Genomic DNA, 21,135 nt, shown 5'->3' on the forward strand with positions numbered 1-21,135 from the left:
CTTAGCACTTTGGAGTTAGACAGAGGAGCTCTATTAAATAGACATGGGCCTGTAGAGCCAGACTGTTAAAGTTGTGTGACCTTGGATACATGACTTAGACTCTCTCTGCCTTGGTTCCTTCAACTGCAGAATAAGACAAGGAGAAGTTGGCTGATAGAACACTTATGAGAATTGGTGAATAGTGTGTCTCATGCCAAACAGTATTTGTAGCATAATAAGGTCTATTTAAGTGTTAACTCTTATTTTTACCTTGAAACTAATAATGGAACATAAAATCTGCACATATTCTTGTCATCAGGCAGGCAGGAAGACAACAGCAAGCGAAAACAAGAAAAATTTTATTGCCACCCTGAAAGAAAATTAATAATTTTAGAGTTATTCTCAATTTTGTGATCAATGTTTTGTCATATAGCCTTTTCTGAACTATTTTGATGGGTATTTGTATTTTCCACAAAGGAGATCTGTAGGGCAAGAGAAAGCTTTAATGCAGTTTTTGGAACAAAGGACATAATTTAAAGCACTTGATAACTATGGGAGATACGTTTTTTTTTTATGTTTATTTTTTTGAGAGACAAAGAGAGACAGAGCACAAGCAGGGGAGGGACAGAGAGAGAGGATGGCACAGAATCCCAAGCAGGCTCCAGGCTCTGAGCTGTCAGCATAGAGCCCCATGCGGGGCTCAAACCCACTAACCATGAGTTCATGACAGGAGCTGAAGTTGGACGCTTAATCGACTGAGCCACCCAGAGGACCCCTCTGGGAGATACTTTTGAGAGGCAGCTCATTCTTTCTTATATTATTTAAAAGTATGGCAAAATTAAGATTTTTCTAGTCATAAAAACAGCATCTCAATGCCAGCAGATGAATGTATCAATTAAACAAGTATTTTAATGTATATGATGTGTCCCTTTTGTGACTTTGGCAAAATGTTACACTTTGAAATTGCTCATCACCTTATGCACCAACTCTTCTCATAGAACTTCACTTGGATTTTCTAAACGAGTTACAATTATTATGTCTAATGTGATTCTATGCATATTATATATCAATAGGAAATGGGAAAAGTTGTGAAATATTTTAATAAATAATAATGAAGCAAATATAAAAAGCCTGGATTTTAAAAACATATTTTGAAAATATTTAGCAGATTCTTTAAAATAATAGTGGTATTTAGGGAAATGCTTTTTTTAATAGCATTTTTCACCTGAAAAAATATCATTTATTATTTCTAATTTTCTCTTTAATCATCTAGTTAAGAATTTAATTGACATTATTTTTTTTTAAAAACTTCCTATTTAAAAAATTAAACATGAAAAATATGGTAGGAATCATAATGGAATCCTGAAGGATAATTCCTACTTAAGTCCATTCAAGGTTCCTGGTCTATAGTTGAAATACTCCTCTTTGTAAGTGAAATGAATATTTGATTTCTTCAAGTCCCTTTCACAGTATATGCATTTCTTTATAAATTTTCTTTATAAAGTTGACTCCTTAAATCAGCTTTCCTAGTGTCCAGGATACAGAATATTTATCATATTATCTGAAATGAAGGATATAATATGATGGTGACCACCTAAGTCCATAGGAAAGAAGGCCAAACATAGGCAAACATAGGCAACTAAAATATATCTTGTAGATCCTATTTATTTTTCTTTGTGAAGTAGAGATATTCTACAATCTCTAATAAGTACAGTTACACCAGAGAAAATCTGTATCCTTTTTAAAATGGACACAGTTGGAATTTCTAACATATAAATGAAAATATGTCATAAAATTGGCTAGCACATCCATTCTACAATATGACAAGTTGCTTATTTTTCAATCAATAATACTGAGTGGTGAGCAGAAAAGTCCAATAATTATTTTACAGAAATTATCAGAGAGAAGTTAAAAAATATTATGAGTTAAAAGGGAAAAAAAATGAGATACCAAAATTTGTGGATGTCACTAAATAAGTATGCAAGTAGATATTGAGAGTATCTGATTAACTATTTAGAAAAAAAATCAAATCAAAATGACCTTTACTTTCACTTTAAGAAACAAATAAGCAAACCAATAAGCAAAACCTTAAATTAAATTCCAATCATATAGATGGAAAGGAATAATAGAGCAGAATAAATGAAAAAAATGAAACTTTTAAAAAAACAATAGGAAAAATCAATGACGAAAGCTAGTCCTGGGCGAGAATTTGTCAAATAGATTAAAAAGGGAAACATAACACACTTAATATCAAGACACAGAGAACAATATAAACAAGTGTATGCAATAAATTTGATCACTAGATAAGCCAAACACATTTCTTGGAAATTCTAAATTTCTAAATTTCATTCAAGAAGAAATAATAAAGAGACGAAACATGTTAAAAATACTTTATTTTTACATATTTTAAAATTTTTATTTATGTTTGAGAGAGACAGAGCTAGAGTGGGTGAGGGGCAGAGAGAGAGACACACACAGAAGCCAGTTCAAGGCTCCAAGCTGTCAGCACTGAGCCCGACACAGGGCTCAAAACCACAAACTGTGAGATCATGACCTGAGCCAAAGTCAGGTGCTTAAATCACTGAGCCACCCAGGCACCCCATAAAAACACTTTATTTGAATTTTAAACATTCCAAGTAAGAACTTCTGCTTAGATGACTTTACTAGTTATGCTAAATTTAATCTAGCATTTAATGAAGAAGTGTTATTTATTTATTTATTTATTTATTTATTTATGTTTTAAAAATTTTTATATATCCTAAGAGAGAAAGAGCAGGAGAGAGAGAGAGACAGCAAGCAGCGCAAGCAAGGGAGGGGCAGACAGAGAGAGAGAGAGAGAGAGAGAGAGAGAGAATCTCAAGCAGATTCTATACCGTCATTACAGAGCCCGATGTAGGGCTCAAAGCCACCAGCTCAGATCATGACCTGAGCTGAAATCAAGAGTTGGATGCTTAACCATCTGAGCCACCCAGGATCCCCAAGCAGTGATGTTAATTTTATATAAGCTTCCTGATAACTGAAGACAGACTTTGGTACATATTCTAGGAGGTCAAAATTGTTCTGATACAAAACCCTCCCAAAGAGTTTTCATTAAAAAAAAAAAAAAAAAATCTGTAGTTCAATACCTCTCAGAATTATAGATTAATATTTTTAACATAATTTAAGCATGCCAAATACCATAATACATAATGGTTAAAATATCATGATATACTGTTGTGCAACCTCAAAATACAATTTTTTGTCAATATACAAAAATTAATCAATGAAGTTCATCATATGCATTGCTTTCCTGATGCTGCTATAACAATTTACGACAAAATCAGTAGTCTAAAAATTTTTTTAATGTTTATCAAATTATGGTCTGGAAGTCAGAAGTTCAAAAAGAGATTTAAGGGTCTAAAATAAATGTTTTGGCAGAGCAGAATTCTTTTTGCAGAGTCTAGGAGAGCATCCATTCTTTTTCTTTTTTAGTTTCTATAGGCTGTTTATATTTCTTGGCTCATGGCCCCCTTCTAACAATAGCGATAACAATAAAACATTACTAAGATAATAAGGAAATCTAAATATAGGGGAGATATCATGGATGGTAAAAAAAATTTTTAAGAAGTTATTTATACAAATTGAAATGTATATATAATATATTTTCAATGCAATGCCAATTAAAATCTCAAAATCCAGCAGGTTTTTCCCTTTACAGAATTTTACAATCTGATTCTAAAGTTTATATTAAAATTAAAATCCCAGAAATGGACCCACAAAGGTATAGCCAACTAATCTTTGACAAAGCAGGAAAGAATATCCAATGGAATAAAGACAGTCTCTTCAGCAAGTGTTGCTGGGAAAACTGGACAGTGACATGCAGAAGAATGAAGCTGGACCATTCTCTTACACCATACATGAAAATAAACTCAAAATGGATAAAAGACCTAAATGTAAGACAGGAAGCCGTCATAATCCTCGAGGAGAAAACAGGCAAAAACCTCTTTGATCTTGGCCACAGCAACTTCTTACTCAACATGTCTCAGGAAACAAGGGAAACAAAAGCAAAAATGAACTATTGGGACCTCATCAAAATAAAAAGCTTCTGCACAGCGAAGGAAACAATGAGCAAAACTAAAAGGCAACCGACAGAATGGGAGAAGATATTTGCAAACGACATACCAGATAAAGGGTTAGTATCCAAAATCTATAAAAACTTATCAAACTCAACACCCAAAAAACAAATAATCCAGTGAAGAAATGGGCTAAAGACATGAATACACACTTCTCCAAAGAAGACATCCAGATGGCCAACCGACATATGAAAAAATGCTCAACATCACTCATCATCAGGGAAATACAAATCAAAACCAAACTGAGATACCACCTTACACTGTCAGAATGGCTAACATTAACAACTCAGGCAACAACAGATGTTGGCGAGGATGCAGAGAAAAAGGATATCTTTTGCACTGCTGGTGGGAATGCAAGCTGGTGCAGCCACTCTGAAAAACAGTATGGAGTTTCCTCAAAAAATTAAAAATAGAACTACCCTATGACCCAGCAATTGTACTACTAGGTATTTATCCAAGGGATACAGGTGTGTTGTTTCTAAGGGACATATGCACCCCAATGTTTATAGCAGCACTATGAACAATAGCCAAAGTATGGAAAGAGCCCAAATATCCATCGATGGATGAATGGATAAAGAAGATGTAGTATATATATATACAAGGAAGTATTACTCAACAATCAAAAAGAATGAAATCTTGCCATTTGCAACTACATGGATGGAACTGGAGGGTATTATGCTAAGCGAAATTAGTCAGAGAAAGACAAATGTCATATGACTTCACTTATATGAGGACTTTAGGAAACAAAACAGATGAACATAAGGGAAGGGAAACAAAAATAATATAAAAACAGGGAGGGGAACAAAGTATAAGACACTCTTAAATATGGAGAACAAACAGAAGTTTACTGGAGAGGTTATTGGGAGGGGGGGATAGGCTAAATGGGTAAGGGGCATTAAGGAATTGACTCCTGAAATCGTTGCACTATACTGCTAATTTGGATATAAATTAAAACAAATAAAATTTAAAAAAAAAGAATAGTTTTCTAGACAAATATAAATCACCAAATTTTTTTTTAAAAAGGAAAAAAACACACAAATTAAAATTTAAAATTTAAAAACTAATGCTGAAAAAATATAACATAAAAAACATGTTAGAAATGTTGAACATGGTTAAAGAGTCTGGCATAATCTGGGTTGGGGTCCCACAAACGAAGCAAAGAGAGAATGGAGCAAAAGCAATGTTCGACAGATACGAACAATTTGTTTTACACTTTCTGTGGTGTCATTAAAATCTTCAAAGAAATAGGAAGACAATTTGAAGTTATATTTTCAAATCAGAGTACCTAAGAGCTAAAGTGGTACTTTTTTGTTGGCATGATTCAATTCTTCACATGATATACTGCAAGAAGTATGTTCCTTTGTAAGATATGCTGTAGTAGTCAACACATCTGGTTCACAAATCTTCCCTTTTGTATGCCCACAGGATTATTTTAGTTCTAAATTCTGAATCAGAAAAATGTAACTTTACTCAATTACACAGACAAATCAAGAGAATGATAATACGGGCTCTAGTACACGAGGCAATTCAGCAGCTTCTATTTTTGACTGAGCATTGGTGTTTTTTGGAGAGATGAGTAAACTTTTGATTTTTCAATAAAAAAAAAATATTTTAGGATTGTAGGATTATAGAAGAAAAAACTTCAACAATTGCAGTAATTGAGTATTTTTAAAATTAAAGAATTAACCACATGGTATGATTTGATAGAATTAGTGATGGGTGAATGTGTATTTCTGATACATTGTTTATTTTTTTGTTTGTTGTCAATAATTCATAATAAAAAATTAAAAGCAGAAAAAAAATAAAATTTATATTAAAATCCCAAGCACTGAATAAGGCCAAGACAATTTTGACATAAAGAACAATGCTGGGGAACTTATACTACCTGATGTACAAGACTTACTATAAAGCTGTATAAGCAAGAAACTGTGCTATTGGAATAAAAATAGTCATATAGAACAATGTGTCAGAATAAAGAGTACAGTGATAGATGAACACACATTTGGTCAATTGATTTTCAAAACAGGTATTAAAGCAATTCAGTGGGGCAAGGGTAATATCAACAATTGAGGTTGAAACGATTGGATATAGCCATATTTCAAAAAATCATTCTCACCCCTTATGTCACAAAACATATGAAAATTAACTTGAAAACCATCATACATCTAAATATAAGATACAAAGAAAACTGTGAAATAAAATCTAATATAGTAGACTTAGTGAAAAGTAAAAATGTTTTCTAATATCACTGTTAAAAATGTAAAATTGTTGCAGCACCTGGGTGGCTCAGTTGCTTAAGTGTCCAACTTCAGCTCAGGTCATGATCTCATGGTCAATGAGTTCAAGCCCCGCTTTGGGCTCTGTGCTGACAGCTGAGTCTGGAGCCTGCTTCAGATTCTCTCTTTCTCTCTGTCTCTCTGTCTCTCTCCCTCTCTGTCTCTCTCTCTCTCTCAAAAATAAATAAATGTTAAAAGAGTGTAACAATGTAAAAGCTTAAGTCATAGACCAGAAGAAACTATTGTAAACAATATAAAGAGGTTATATTACATAAAACAAATACTAATTTCTAGAATATGCAACAAACTCTTAAAAAGTCAACAGTAAGAAGCTAAGCAAAAACAAACCAAATCAAACACTGTTTGAACCACACATTTCACCAAAGAAGATGTAGAATAGCCAGTAAGCAAATAGGACATGTTTAACATAATTAGACATCATAAACTTGCAAGTTAAAAGCACATGGAGAAACTGCTCCACAAACACTAGAATGGCTATGATTGAAAAGACTGACAATATCAAGTGCTGGTGAGGGTAAGGAGCAACTGGAATTCTCATCTATTGTTCATGGGAATTTAAATGGTAGAATCTCTTAAATTTGGCAATGTATTACAAGTTAAAATTATTCTTACCATATGTTCCACACATCCATACTTTGTATTTACACATGAGAAATAAAAGCACGGATCAACCCCAACTCTTGTGCATGAATATTCACAGTAGCATCATTTTTAATATTCAAAAACTGGCCAGAGATCAAATATCCATACATATATGAACGAATAAAAAGAAAAACAAATCTATAGTATATCTGTACATGGAAAGCTAGTCAGGAATGATAAAATCAAACTACTGATGTATGCAACAAGAAATAAATTCTGATTTTTTAAGTAAAAAAGAAGGATAAATAAAAGCACATATAATTCCATTTACATAAATCCAGAAAATGTTGATAAATGTACAGTGACAGAAAGCAGATCTGTGATTTTTCAGGCATGGCAGAAGGGGAGAAATTGATTAAATAAAAGACAAAGAAAACATTTAAGGTGATAAGCATGTTGATTATCTTGATGGTTATGATATTTTTCTGATACACACATATATCAAAACTCTTCAAAAGTTCTTTTTAATTTGTGAAGTTTATTATATGTAAGTACAAACTAAGAAAAAGGTGTTAATAAAAAGTGTAAAATGTCACTAATGACTACTGGTATTTTCAGCATCCAACACAATTGATGTTGACAGTTAATTCATATCCTTCAAGTCTATTTTTGTTATGTATATGCTCGATAGTTTATTTATGCAATGAAAATATAATGTATATAGAATGTTTTATCATGTTTTTTTCAAATGACTGGCATTTCCCTTATTATTATTCATTTATTATGCAGAAGACAAAGTGAATATATATGATATATATGAGTATGTATTTATATAATATATGGTAATTCAGTGAAGCTAATAACTCAAATAACCTATTAACTCAATGCAGTGTGATATAATACAAATAATACTTATCCTTAGTGGATTTAAAAACTGCATGTATGGGATGCCTGGGTGGCTCAATCAGCTAAGCGCCCAACTTCGGCTCTGGTCTATGATCTCTCGGTTCATGAGTTCGAGCCCCGCATTGAGCTCTGAGTTGTCAGCTCAGATTCTGCTTCAGATTCTCTCTCTCTGTCCCTTGCCCACTCACAGTGTCTGTGTGTGTCTCTCTGCCTCAAAAATAAAGTAAAACATTTTTAAAAATTAAAAAAAAATACCAAATATTTAAAAACTGGAGGTCTGAACTTAAGTTCTCTTATTATTTGTGATATTGATAAATAACAAATTTTCTAGAATTCCACTTTCTCATGTTTAGAATAAAGCACAAAATGGCTCAAAATTAATTAATTACATACTTATATGTCTGTTATAGTACTAAAGCACAAAATGAAACTTAATGACTATCATTTACCAAGTAAAAAATTTTTAAAAGCAATTGAAATTATTTCTGCTTGTTTTATTGTTATTAATCTGTACACTCTTTTCTTTCAGAAACTAATGCTCACAAATCAAAAACTAAACAAAACCAAGCACTGAAAGAGGAAGAACAAAGTTCATTTTTAACATAGAAAATATATAAATATGCTTTATGTAACCTTTTCTGTTTCCAGGGAACAATGACCCTGAAGCTGAAGACACTTGGTTAAGGTGAAGGAATTTCCAGGGTCAGACAACTCCTAGCCCTTGCAAAGAGCCCCTTATGTGATTGATGTCATCAGAACTCACCCCCCACTCAGAGCATCTTTTGCCTCCCAGATCCCCCCCAAGGTCAGTTAGTTCCTTTTGTTCCATCTCCTAACATTCTCTCAATATAGAAATTTCCAACCAGCAGATAATGATGTGGCCCATATAAGCACTGCCATATGCCGTTCTAGGGTCTCTGTGAGATTAAAATCCATGAGTTCTCCTTACCTGCACATGGGTAATTCTTGAGTGAAAAGGCTTTGGCTCTGCCACGGTGAATAGGTGCATATGGGGAAACCACATTTCTGTCAATGTCATTACATAAGCTGCTGTTAGATGAGACTGGAGCCAAGCAAAACAAATGGAAGAGAAATTTGGAAAGGAGTCAGGAAATATTTGCTTTCAACCTAATTAGAAAAGACTATTTTGACTTCTTGTGTTCACATAATGTTTCTGCTCATCATTTCCACCGGAGGACAGGAAAAATTTAAAGGAAAACTACAGATAGTCCCCAATTTACAATGGCTCAACTTACAACTTTTTGACTTTAAAATGGCACAAAACTGAAATGCATCCAGTAGAAACTGTACTTTTGTAGCAGGATTCTCTCACAGAGAGTCGTGACACCAAGGCTTTTTTTTTCCAGGAAGCATCTTTATTCAGGCCAGCACAACTCAGTTGGCTTCCTACCCGAAGAACTGAGCCCCCGATGTCACGTGGTGGTGTGGTTTTTTATACATTTTTTACTTCTTTGTCTCCCATATATGGTAACCCACAAACAGGCAGTCAGATTAAGTGGTCTCATGTTACAAGGTCTTGATGGATGTTGTCAGGTGCTTATGCATAACCAGGTTGCCTTGAGGGTTTTTTTTTTTCCTTTCCTTAGGGAGGGGACCCTACCACACTTTCAGTTCTGAATTTTGACCTTTCTGGGGCTCACGATATTGCCTGTGACCCTCTCTCTTGATGCTGGGCAGCCACAGTTCCCAGTCAGCCACAGGATCACAAGGTTTAAACAAATGATACATTTACTACTGTTTTGTACCCAAGCATTCTGTTTTTCACTTTCAGTGCAGTATTCAGTAAGTTACAGGAAATAGTCAACACAGCATTTATTATAAAAACAGGGCTTGTGTTAGATGATTTTGCCCAACTGTAGACTAATGTAACTAATGTAGCCTAGGCTGGCTAGACTAAGCAGTGATGTTCGGTAGGTGTATTAAGTGTGTTATCAACTCACATTATTTTCTTTTTTTCTTTTTTTTTTTTTTAATATCAACTAATTTAATTTTATTTTTTTTCCTTCACAATTCTTTTTTTTTTTTTTATTTTTTAATATATGAAATTTACTGTCAAATTGGTTTCCATACAACACCCAGTGCTCATCCCAAAGGGTGCCCTCCTCAATACCCATCACCCACCCTGCCCTCCCTCCCACCCCCCATCAACCCTCAGTTTGTTCTCAGTTTTTAACATTCTCTTATGCTTTGGCTCTCTCCCACTCTAACCTCTTTTTTTTTTTTTTTTCCTTCCCCTCCCCCATGGGTTTCTGTTAAGTTTCTCAGGATCCAAATAAGAGTGAAACCATATGGTATCTGTCTTTCTCTGTATGGCTTATTTCACTTAGCATCACACTCTCCAGTTCCATCCATGTTGCTACAAAAGGCCATATTTCATTTTTTCTCATTGCCACGTAGTATTCCATTGTGTATATAAACCACAATTTCTTTATCCATTCATCAGTTGATGGACATTTAGGCTCTTTCCATAATTTGGCTATTGTTGAGAGTGCTGCTATAAACATTGGGGTACAAGTGCCCCTATGCATCAGTACTCCTGTATCCCTTGGATAAATTCCTAGCAGTGCTATTGCTGGGTCATAGGGTAGGTCTATTTTTAATTTTCTGAGGAACGTCCACACTGCTTTCCAGAGCGGCTGCACCAGTTTGCATTCCCACCAACAGAGCAAGAGGGTTCCTGTTTCTCCACATCCTCTCCAGCATCTATAGTCTCCTGATTTGTTCATTTTGGCCACTCTGACTGGCGTGAGGTGCTATCTGAGTAACTCACATTATTTTCAACTTAACGTAGGATTATCAGAACATAACCTCACAGTACATTGAGAAAGATCTCTATTAAAAATATTTCCCCCCTGAAAACACTGCAAGCAAGAGTCAGTCTGAAAAATTGTTCTTCAACTTTTTTCATTTTTCATGAAATGAAAGAATCCGCTTTACCCTTTTGCAGTGGTTTCCTCATTTTCATTCCCAAATTGAAATTTGTGGGTATGTTAACGAGAATTTTTTTTGATGACAGATTCAATGTCAGAAGAGTAGAAGTCACATTTAACTCACTAAAGACAGCTACTGTTATTCTTCCGAATTCGCTATTTCTGTAACAGACTTCAGTATCCACAGGTAACTCAAAGTATACCTTATTTTATAAATGGGTTCTAATTATTTCAGAAACAATTCCTTGGAGAACATATATTTTCTGTATTTTTGACAAAATGTAGTGATCTGAGAGTTATAAATAAATATATAATTTTTTCTTCTGTCGCAAATACGTTAGAAAACATTGTTTAAGGATAAGAATATGCATAGAGAATTAAATAACATTACTGAGCATTGTTTACATAGTTTCAGATATCCTGCGCAAGGACTTGAGAGCAGACACTAGAAAATGTATCATCATCTTTTTTTCCCTACATCTCCATAAAAATTTCAGTGGAGTAAATTTTTGATCAGAGCAGTATTGTTTTCCTTTGGACCTACTCCTGAGTGATTCAACTGTAGGAAAACATTTATTTATGTGTGTATGTATGTATGTATGTATGTTTATTTTTGAGAGAGAGCACAAGCATGGGAGGGGAAGAGAAGAGAGGGAGAGAGAGAATCGTAGGGCCTGATCTCACCAACCGTGAGATCATGACCTAAGCCAAAACCAAGGGTCGGTTGCTTACCTGACTGAGCCACCCAGAAAATCTTTATTTATAATTGATGAGATCACTATTTAAAAAATAGCAGAATTGAAAGGTATTAAGAAATATAATAATTATAGATTGTATATTCTTTCCATGCATTTCAATTTCATATAGTCACACCTGAAGGGAGAGAATTCTGAGTATTATTTTTTATTGTAAAATATCTATATACTTAGGAAAATTAGTCCTACATGAATTTAATAAAACTGCATTTTGCTTTCAAATCTCTTCATATTCATTTATTGCTTCTGACGATATTCTAACAAGAAATTATTTAAGCCACTCTTCTATATTGCATCTCATAATTTTACAGTGGTAAATAGGTCAATTTTTATTCTAGTCAGCATTCTGAATATGGATAATATTACTGTGTAACTCACTTTCTATGTTGTAATCTTGGGGAGACACATGGATATCCTGGCCATAGCTACATCTCTATTGTATCTCTAATTTTAATCACAAACAATAGCTCTATAATGATTTTTGACAGGCTGATATATTCTCCTTATTTGTGCTTTTAAATGACAGTACTGTGAACCTAGTAATTTCTCAAGTCTTTCTCCAATTGAATGGAAAGAAAGTCACACCTCCAGAATACTTGCTTGCTCTTCTTCACTTCTTGATAGACAGTCGAAGAGTTTCTAGTTTGGGGCTAATAGAAAAAAAAATTTGTGGGGCACCTGGGAGGTTCAGTCGGTTAAAAGTCCAACTTCGGCTCAGGTCACGATCTGACTGCTTGTGGGTTTGAGCCCCGCGTCGGGCTCTGTGCTGACAGCTCAGAGCCTGGAGCCTGCTTCGGATTCTGTGACTGCCCCTCCCCTGCTCATGCTCTGTCTCTCAAAAAACAAATAAACGTTAAAAAAATCTTTAAAAAAAAAGAAAAAAGAAAAAAAATTGTTATGGACATTGGTGTGCATCTTTGCATGGGCTGTGATTTCATTTCTCTTGGTTAAATACATAACAGTGGAATGGTCAGCTGCCAAACTGTTTTTGATAGTAGTTGTGCCATTAAACATTCACATAGTAAAACATGAATTGAGTTGGTCCACATTTTCACTGACACTTGCTCTTGTTCATTTTTGTCATTCTAATGGATGTGTAGTTGTATCTCATTGTGATAATAATTTGGATTTCCCTACTGGTGAATGATATAGAACATCTTTTCCTGTTTTTTTTGTTTTGTTTGTTTTTTTTTTTTTACCAATTATATATCCTCTTCTGTGAATTGTCTGTTCAAAACTTTGAAGATAATAATTGCTTTTGTCTTCAGATTGTTATCAGACTTCTTATATAAGATGGATACAATTCCAGTTTCACATACGTAATTTTGAACCAAATTTCTACTCATCTTTTAATGGTGCTTTGTTGCTTAACTGTGCCTTTCCAAAATCAAGAACTCTAGTTTTGAAAGAGGTCAAATTATCAACTTTTTCATTTATGAATCATATGTTTGGCATCGATTCTAAGAAATTTACCTTATTATTGTCACATATTTTGCTTGTTTTTTTTCTATACACTTTACAGTTTTACACATTACACTTTGGTCAAGAATCCATTTTGAATTAATTGTATAATTTTAAACATATGGAGCAAAATTCAAAATTTATGCCTATTAATACCCAGTGTTCCTTTCTCCACTGAATATTCAGCTTTTAAAATAAATTGGTTATTTATGCCTGCATCTGTTTTGGGATCCTATTCTCTTCCACTGAGTATCTTAGTCCAACTGCGATACTGTCTTGATTACCCAGAATTATAATAAGAACTTACTTCTCTAACATAGTTACTTAGCAATTTAAATTTTCCCTCAACACTCCTTTAAATTCCTCTCACACAATTTTGAATTTTATGTTTTTTTTAAATTGTATTAAAAATGCTTCCTAATTTTCTATTAGATTTCTTCTCAGCTCATGATCTATTTAAATGTGTATTACTTAGTATTCAAAATTTTGAGCATATTCCAGATATATCTGTAACTGATTTATAATACTTTTCTATTGTAGTCAGAGATCAGTGCACTTTGTATGCTTTGAAGTACTTTTAAAATATTGACCTCTCTTAGAGGACCAGAATATCTTCTATCTTGATAAATACCTGCGTGTACTAAAAAAGTACAGTGTACCTGAGAGAGTTTATTCAAAGAACACCACATGGATTTGTTATAGAAATTTGATCTTACACAAATGTGTGAGCTGACTAAGCAGTATGTAAGGTTTATTCTTCACATCTCCTGCTGGAGATTAAGGCCACTGGAGAGGCAGTTGGGAAGGACAGATGTGTGTGTGAGAGAGAGAGAGAGAGAGTGAGAGAGATTGAGGACAGACTGGAGTCAATTTCATGATCTGAAAACCCACCAGGATGGAGGGTGGGTGACAAACACCTGGCAGAAGTGAGGCCCTTCATCTTGGAGTTAATTATGCCTACCTACCCCAGATACTGTAGAAGTTGAAGGAAGATCCAACAGAAGATGGAGCGGTTGCTATCGACCTGCTACTTCTAACAAATTGATTCAGCAGATTATCAGCAACATCCAAGTGCTACAAAATGGTTTCTGCTTCATTTCCACCTAGAAATCTGCCACAAGTATCTCCTTGGTGGCCCCAAATGACCAGAAATTCATAGAAATGATCATCATGGGAAATGTAGTTCACGTGCATATCAAAGTGGCTTCATGTCTTCTGCTGATTTGGTTAGATGTTCAATAAATGCCAAATGAGTTTAGTAGTTGATCATATTAAGTCCTGCATATCAATTCTGATTATTTGTCTTTATGTTGTATTAATTTTTGAGAGAGAGGTGATGAGTTTTCTAACTGTATTTGTGGGGTTTTTTTGTTTCCCCTTGCTTTATTTTATTTTAAAGTTTATCTATTTATTTTGAGAGAGAGAGAGAGAGAGAGAGAGAGAGAGCGAGCAGGGGAGGGGCAAAGAGAGGGAGAGAGAGAATCTCAAGCAGGCTCCAGGCCCTGGTGCAGAGCCAGACCTCCTGACTGTGAGATCATGACTTAGCTGACATCAAGAGTTGGTCACTTAACTGACTGAGCCACCCACATGCCCCTCCCCTTGCTTTATAAAACAAAAATTTTCCAATAAAAATGTAAAATAGCCACTTAATCAATGTTTGTTATTTGAGTAATAAGGTTTTGTGTGGGTTTTTTGCTAAATGTATTAAATATTTAAATGGTGAAGAATGGAACTATAAGAAATAATGTGAAAAAAAACACTGCATATCAAGACATTAGTTGAGATTGCTTTTAAAAATTAAAAAATAGTAGTGTTTGCACATACAAGTACATAATAGTCTGTAGGTATACCTAATCCCAGTTTAAAAATATGTATATGTGATTTAAAGAGAAATTGATGAGAGGTATATAATTGGTGCCCATTACTGTTAACCTCAGAAACAGGAAGTGGGTTATATATGTTTACTAAGGTTCATTCTATTTTCATCCACACTGAATGAATTTTTTTTTTCCTTTTGGAAAGATTTCAAGCATCAGCTGAATTTCTACAATAATCAAAAGAAAGGGAGGTAATGGAAGACAAGGATTCAGCCACTCAGCTGGTATTTTCTTTGGCTTATTTATTTACAATGAAGATCTACCTTCATGGTATTTTGTTTGCGCACTAGTCTAAGTCTATTTTCCTGTAGTGGCGATTGAACACAAAGGGAGAGATATCAATACAGATTATTAATACAGAAAGTGATGTTTGAAAAATCAACTTTTATATATGACACAAGAAATTAAAATAATCTATTATTTGTTCTATTAATAACTGATTGAAAATTCATGGCATTATTATATCAATTACATTTCTGTTGACAATTAATATGAAATATATGTTTCACTATGCTATGAAGAGATTCTGGGTACTGGGATGACCATTAACCCATATGCCTATAATTGCCAAAATGCCCAATTTAGTCACCTGAATTATGAAAAGAAGTAGACCAAGCTCTCATTAAATATTAATATTTAATGATACAGTAAACTCTGTTTTGAAACTAGACACAGCTACAATGTTTGCACTGCAAAAAAATTTCATGAGTTCTTCTTATTATTAAAAGGAGGGGCACCGGGGTCGCTCAGTCGGTTAAGCATCTGCCTTTGGCTCAGGTCATGATCTCACAGTTTGTGGGTTTGAGCCCTGCATCGGGCTCTGTACTGACAGCTCAAAGCCTGGAGCCTGCTTTGGATTCTGTGTCTCCCTCTCTCTCTGCCCCTCCCCAGCTCATGCTCTATCTCTTTCTTTCTCTCTCAAAAATAAATAAACACTAAAAAAAAATTTAAAGGAAAAAATCAGTTGTGCAATTTTTAAAAACTTATTTAAAGCAGAACTAGATTTATAAAGCTACATATCAGATATAACAGTTGTGGCTGGATGTTTAATTCACACTTTTTAAAGTATATGCTGTACCTTCCTAGCATTTTGTTGATTTCCTCACCTATTTATCTTTTTCTCTAACATAGTACTCTTACATAAAGAGTAAGATAACTTATTTTTTTACATTTTTATGTTTCACATATTGTTGTTGTTTTGTTAGTGACTACAAAGGATATCAGATAGAGGGACAAAATAAAATGACTAAACCATCTGAACCACAAATATTTATTCTCTTAAGGTCTTTAATACTGATTTCCTACTAAACTCTATAATGAGTTATTCACTCACATAGGCATGGAATAAGACAAATCCATGATGTGAGGACTTGGATGGGAATTTTAATTTTATTAAATTGAGGCAAATAATAATCATTTAAAAATAAACAAGACAAATCATCTCCGCTCAACCTAACCCTATGAGAGAAATGGTGTGCTGCTGAGATTACATTTGCATTTCATAGTCGCCTAAAGATCCAGATTGAAGCTGCAAAAAAAACATGAACAGCCAGAAAAATATGGTCTAAAATTTTTTGTTGCAATGAAATATTTCAGAAGTGATTCCTTCCTTAAAATGTTAACAAAATAGTGATTAGAAGCTATAGAGTTCAAATAAACAGTAACAGGGGCACCTGGGTGGCTCAGTTGGTTAAACGTCTGACTTTAGCTAAGGTCATGATCTTGTCTGTGAGTTCGAGCCCTGAGTCTGGTTTTGTGCTGACGACTCAGAGCCTGGAGCCTGCTTCAGATTCTGTGTCTTCCTCTTCTCTTTCTCTCTCTCTCCCTCAAAAATAAATAAACATTTTAAAAAATTAAAAAAAAAACACAAAGAGTAACAGTTATTTATCATTTTTAAGTTTATTTATTTATTTTTGTTAGAGAGAGAGAGAGAGAGAGAGGGCACACTCAAGTGGGGAAGGGGCAGAAAGAGAGGAAGAGGGAGGATCCCAAGCAGGTTCCATCCACACTATCAGTGCAAGAGCCTGACTCAGGGTTTAAACCTATGCACCAGGAGATCATGGTCTGAGCCGAAATCAAGAGTTGGATGCTTAACCAACAGAGCCACCCAGGCTCCCCAAGAGTTACTTTTCTGATACTTCGAACACTAAGTTTTTTCAAAATGTAGCTTTAATTTGGTTTTATTATTATAAGATAAGGTAACAAATTGTTTAACCAAAACTTGAAATCGGGGCACCTGGCTGGCTTAGTATGTAGAGTCTGAAACTCTTGATCTTGGGGTGAGGAGTTTGAGCCCCACATTGGGGGTAGAGATTACTTTAAAAAATAAATAAACTTAAAAAGAAACAACTTGAAATCAAACTAAGCATGCCTGTGTAAATGCCTTCTAATATACACACCCAGGAATCTTCTCTTCTTACAAAAAATTTTATTACTGAAAAGTTTACAACTTCTAATAGGAAACAGGAAAGTGTCACTAAGGCAATCTGTCACTGAGTTTTCATAAAACACACCTTTCCATCACTATCATAGATATATCCTTTACCTTCTGAAGGCCTGCATAGTGTAGAGCATGCTTTCTAATTAAATGACTATTTATCTTTTATTATAAGAAAATTTAAAATTTATTATAAGAAATGTATTCATTTATTATAAAGATTAATTATAAGAAATATATATTTGGTCTTCAGCCCTGTTTCTGGTTCACAGTTCCCAAAAACCTTGGAATATTAAAAGTGTTGAGGGTGATAAGGGTGTCTTTTGTCATGTTGACCTTTGGAAAGCAGCCCGCCCCACCCCTCCCACCCTTCCCCCAGCCCTGACCTCCAGGGAAGGGACCAGGACTGAAGGTTGAATAAGCCAATGGCCACAATCATGACATTGTAATGAAGCCTCCATAAAAACTCAAAAGGGAAAGCTTTTTAATCTTCCTCTTTTGGAGTACTTCCAGGCTTAGGGAACCAGGACATTTTTGAGTGTCATTGAGCCCAGGCTGCAAACTCCATGACAGAAACTTCTTTGTCAGGCACCTTGCCTTATGTATGTCTTCATCTGCCTGTTGAAACATTGTTTCCCTGAGTTCTATGAGCTGCTCTAGCAAATTAATCAAAGGTAAGGAGAAGGTCACTGGAATCTCCAATCTGTAGTTTGTAAATCAGAAACGTGCATAAGAGGGGCACCTGAGTGGCTAGGTTGGTTAAGTGTCTGACTCTTGATTTTGGCTCAGCTCTTGACCTGGTGGGTTGTGGGTTTGAGCCCCGTGTCAGGCTTTGTGCTGACAGCACAGAGGCTGCTTGGGATTCTCTGCCACTCCCTTGCTCATGTTCTCTTTCTCTCTTTCTCTCTCTCTCAAAACAAACAAACAAACAAACAAACAAACTTAAAGAAAAAAGAAACAGACAAGGGCTTGCCTCTGACATCTGATGTTGGAGGTAAGAGACAGTCTTGCGGAACTGAACCCTTAACATAGGGAATCTGATGCTAACTTCAAGTAGATAGTATCAGAATTGAGTTGAATTGTCAAACACCATGGAGTCTGAGAATTGCTTGGTGTTGTATGTGAGGGACCCACCCCTCCCACCCCACATCAGCATTGAGTCCAGGATCCCTAAAAATAATTACATCCAATTGAATAATTTTTGCACTATGATATAAAATGTGGATTCACCCATTATAATATGTTGAATATAACATTGCCACAAGGGAGAAATAAAAATGAGAGAGAAGAGAGTTGTAGTCTAGATAAGGTCTAGCTAAAGGAAAGACAAAGAATGAGAATATGTTTCTTTGTGTATACAGCATTGTGTAGGACCAAGGAGAAGTTTTAGACAGATTATGAAGGGGACAAGGAAAACTCATTCTAACAGCCTTACCAGAAACATCTCTGAAGAATATATATACTACAAAAAATGGCCAGGTGACACCAAGTTTCTTACAAATTAGAGACCTAAACAGTACATGCTTATTCTCTGTCCCTCATCTAGCCCTGGAGATGACAGAAAAGAGACAGGAATTTTGATAGTCCTTTTTTTTTTTTTTTTTTTCAGTTTTAAAATGGATGCAATGTTTATGGACCATAGGATGTTTGCATCCTTTTGTTTTCTGAGGGGGCATGAAGACATGGCCTCAGTTCTAGAAGTTGAAAGACTAAGAAGAGGAGATGGGCTGCTGTATAGGATAGTCACATTGTTTCTCTCTCCCTCATGCCCTGATAAGGTCAAGCCAGTGACTGAGAAAGGAAGGGCTTAATTGGGGTAGCAGTTGGAAGGGGTGTGAAATTTGATGAAATAAGTACTAAGTACGCCTGGAATTTAGGTTAGGATAGTCAGCAAGGTGCCAAATGAAAGGAAATTGCAAAATTTAAGTTGGAAGAAGAAACTTGTTCCCTAATGATGAGTGTCCTAGAGATAGATTCTAAATATGTGTTACTCATCCTTTGCCAGTTACAGAGTAATGTTCAGTGTTAAGACACTGCTGGGGGCAGGTAGAGTGGAGAGCCAAGTACCTAGAACCACAAATATACTTAGTTCTGGCAGTCTCTAGTCCTTTTTAATTAAAAGGGTTTCAGCCAGGAACAGAAGTTGCAAAATAGAGCTGCAGTGATGTTATCTTGAGGATGGGAAGTGTGCATTTTGGGGGATAAAGGGTAAGGAGCAGATGACCATTGACAGTAAAATAAAGCCTCTCAGAACTAAGGTCTTTTTCCAACACCCCAAACACACCATGAAAAAATGGAAGACAAAGCCCTATCTGATCTTTGCAGACTTAACTACCCAAACTAAGAAATATGGGGAAATTTTCAGTATATCAAAGTTATCTTCTGATGTTGTGAGAGAAAGATAACAACAGAGCATTTGCCAAAGGAAGCTGAATTATTAAAAAGTCAATACACATTTGAAATAAACACAAATGTCATTATAGAAAAATACACAATGAAAATGTAAATGATCAAATGTTTATAAATCATAACCATTCGGAAATATTGGAAATTAAAAAAAAATAGTTGAGATGAAAAACTCAAAAGGAAAGATTGCAAAATCAATGAGATACAAATGTAGGTAAAGTATAAATTAGTAAGAAAAAACATTGGTGGAGAAATTGCTTATGTATTGGAACATCTTTTTTGATTGCTGACTTTTTATCTAGCTTCTGTGCTGAACTATCTAATATAGTTAAATATAAATTTTAATAGAAAAAATATAAAAGTAACTCAAATGACATTTTTTTGAAAATTTAGAAAAATCATTGTCATAGTCTTTTTTTTAAAGTTTGTCTATTTATTTTTGAGAGAGAGAGAGAGAGCGCAAGAGAACACGAGTGGGGGGAGGGGCAGAGAGAGGGAGAGACAGAATCCAAGCAGGCTCTGTGCTGTCAGCACAGAGCCCCATGCGGAGCTCCAACTCATGAACCATGAGATCATAACCTGAGCCAAAATAAAGAGTCAGCACTTAACCGACTGAGCCACCCAGGTGCCCCCATTGTCATAGTCTTTATCATCTTTGTTAATTCTTTGTTAAGTATTCCCAGCATATTATAAATATTCCTTAATATACTGGGAAATTGGAGAGAGTTACAGGCTGATCTAAGAATATGAGACATACCACATCCCCACTATTATTCAATGGTTCAGGATATATGATCCCTAAACTGTCCAGAGATCTCTGGGCTCTCACCAGTGAAGGAACAATGATGCCCTTTCCTATTAGAGAAAACATGATTATGAAAATGCTGTCCAAACTGCTTAATCCTTGAGAACATTTTGAAAATTCACAGTGACCCCTAATTTGGACCAGTTGTCAGTCTGCACATCTTGGACTGTTCTATTATACATGTCTCCATACAAAACTGCATAGAACCCAATTTTTATCGTAGAGCTCTTATAATTGAGAATCAGGGCTGTGTTGTCTTTGCTCATGGCATCAAATAAGTCATTCAGTCTGGCTTTTCTTTAGGTTTCCCTGTAATCAGATCAACTTTTGTGCCCATTTGCTCTCCACTGTGAATCCAACAACCTAATCAGTCTTGTCCTCAATACTGCTCTTTACTAGCTTTGCTTCACAGATCTTGTGGACATGCCTCAGTATTACGTGTGCACACGTGTGTGTGCATACACACACACATACACACACATGCAGTTTTAATGGAACAGTGTGTTCCAGCTTTTGAGTCCAATCATGAGAGTGACTCTGAAGTTACCCTGAGATTTCTTTCCATGT

Source organism: Panthera tigris, chromosome B2 (genome assembly GCF_018350195.1).
Source record: "Panthera tigris isolate Pti1 chromosome B2, P.tigris_Pti1_mat1.1, whole genome shotgun sequence".
NCBI lineage: Eukaryota > Metazoa > Chordata > Mammalia > Carnivora > Felidae > Panthera > Panthera tigris.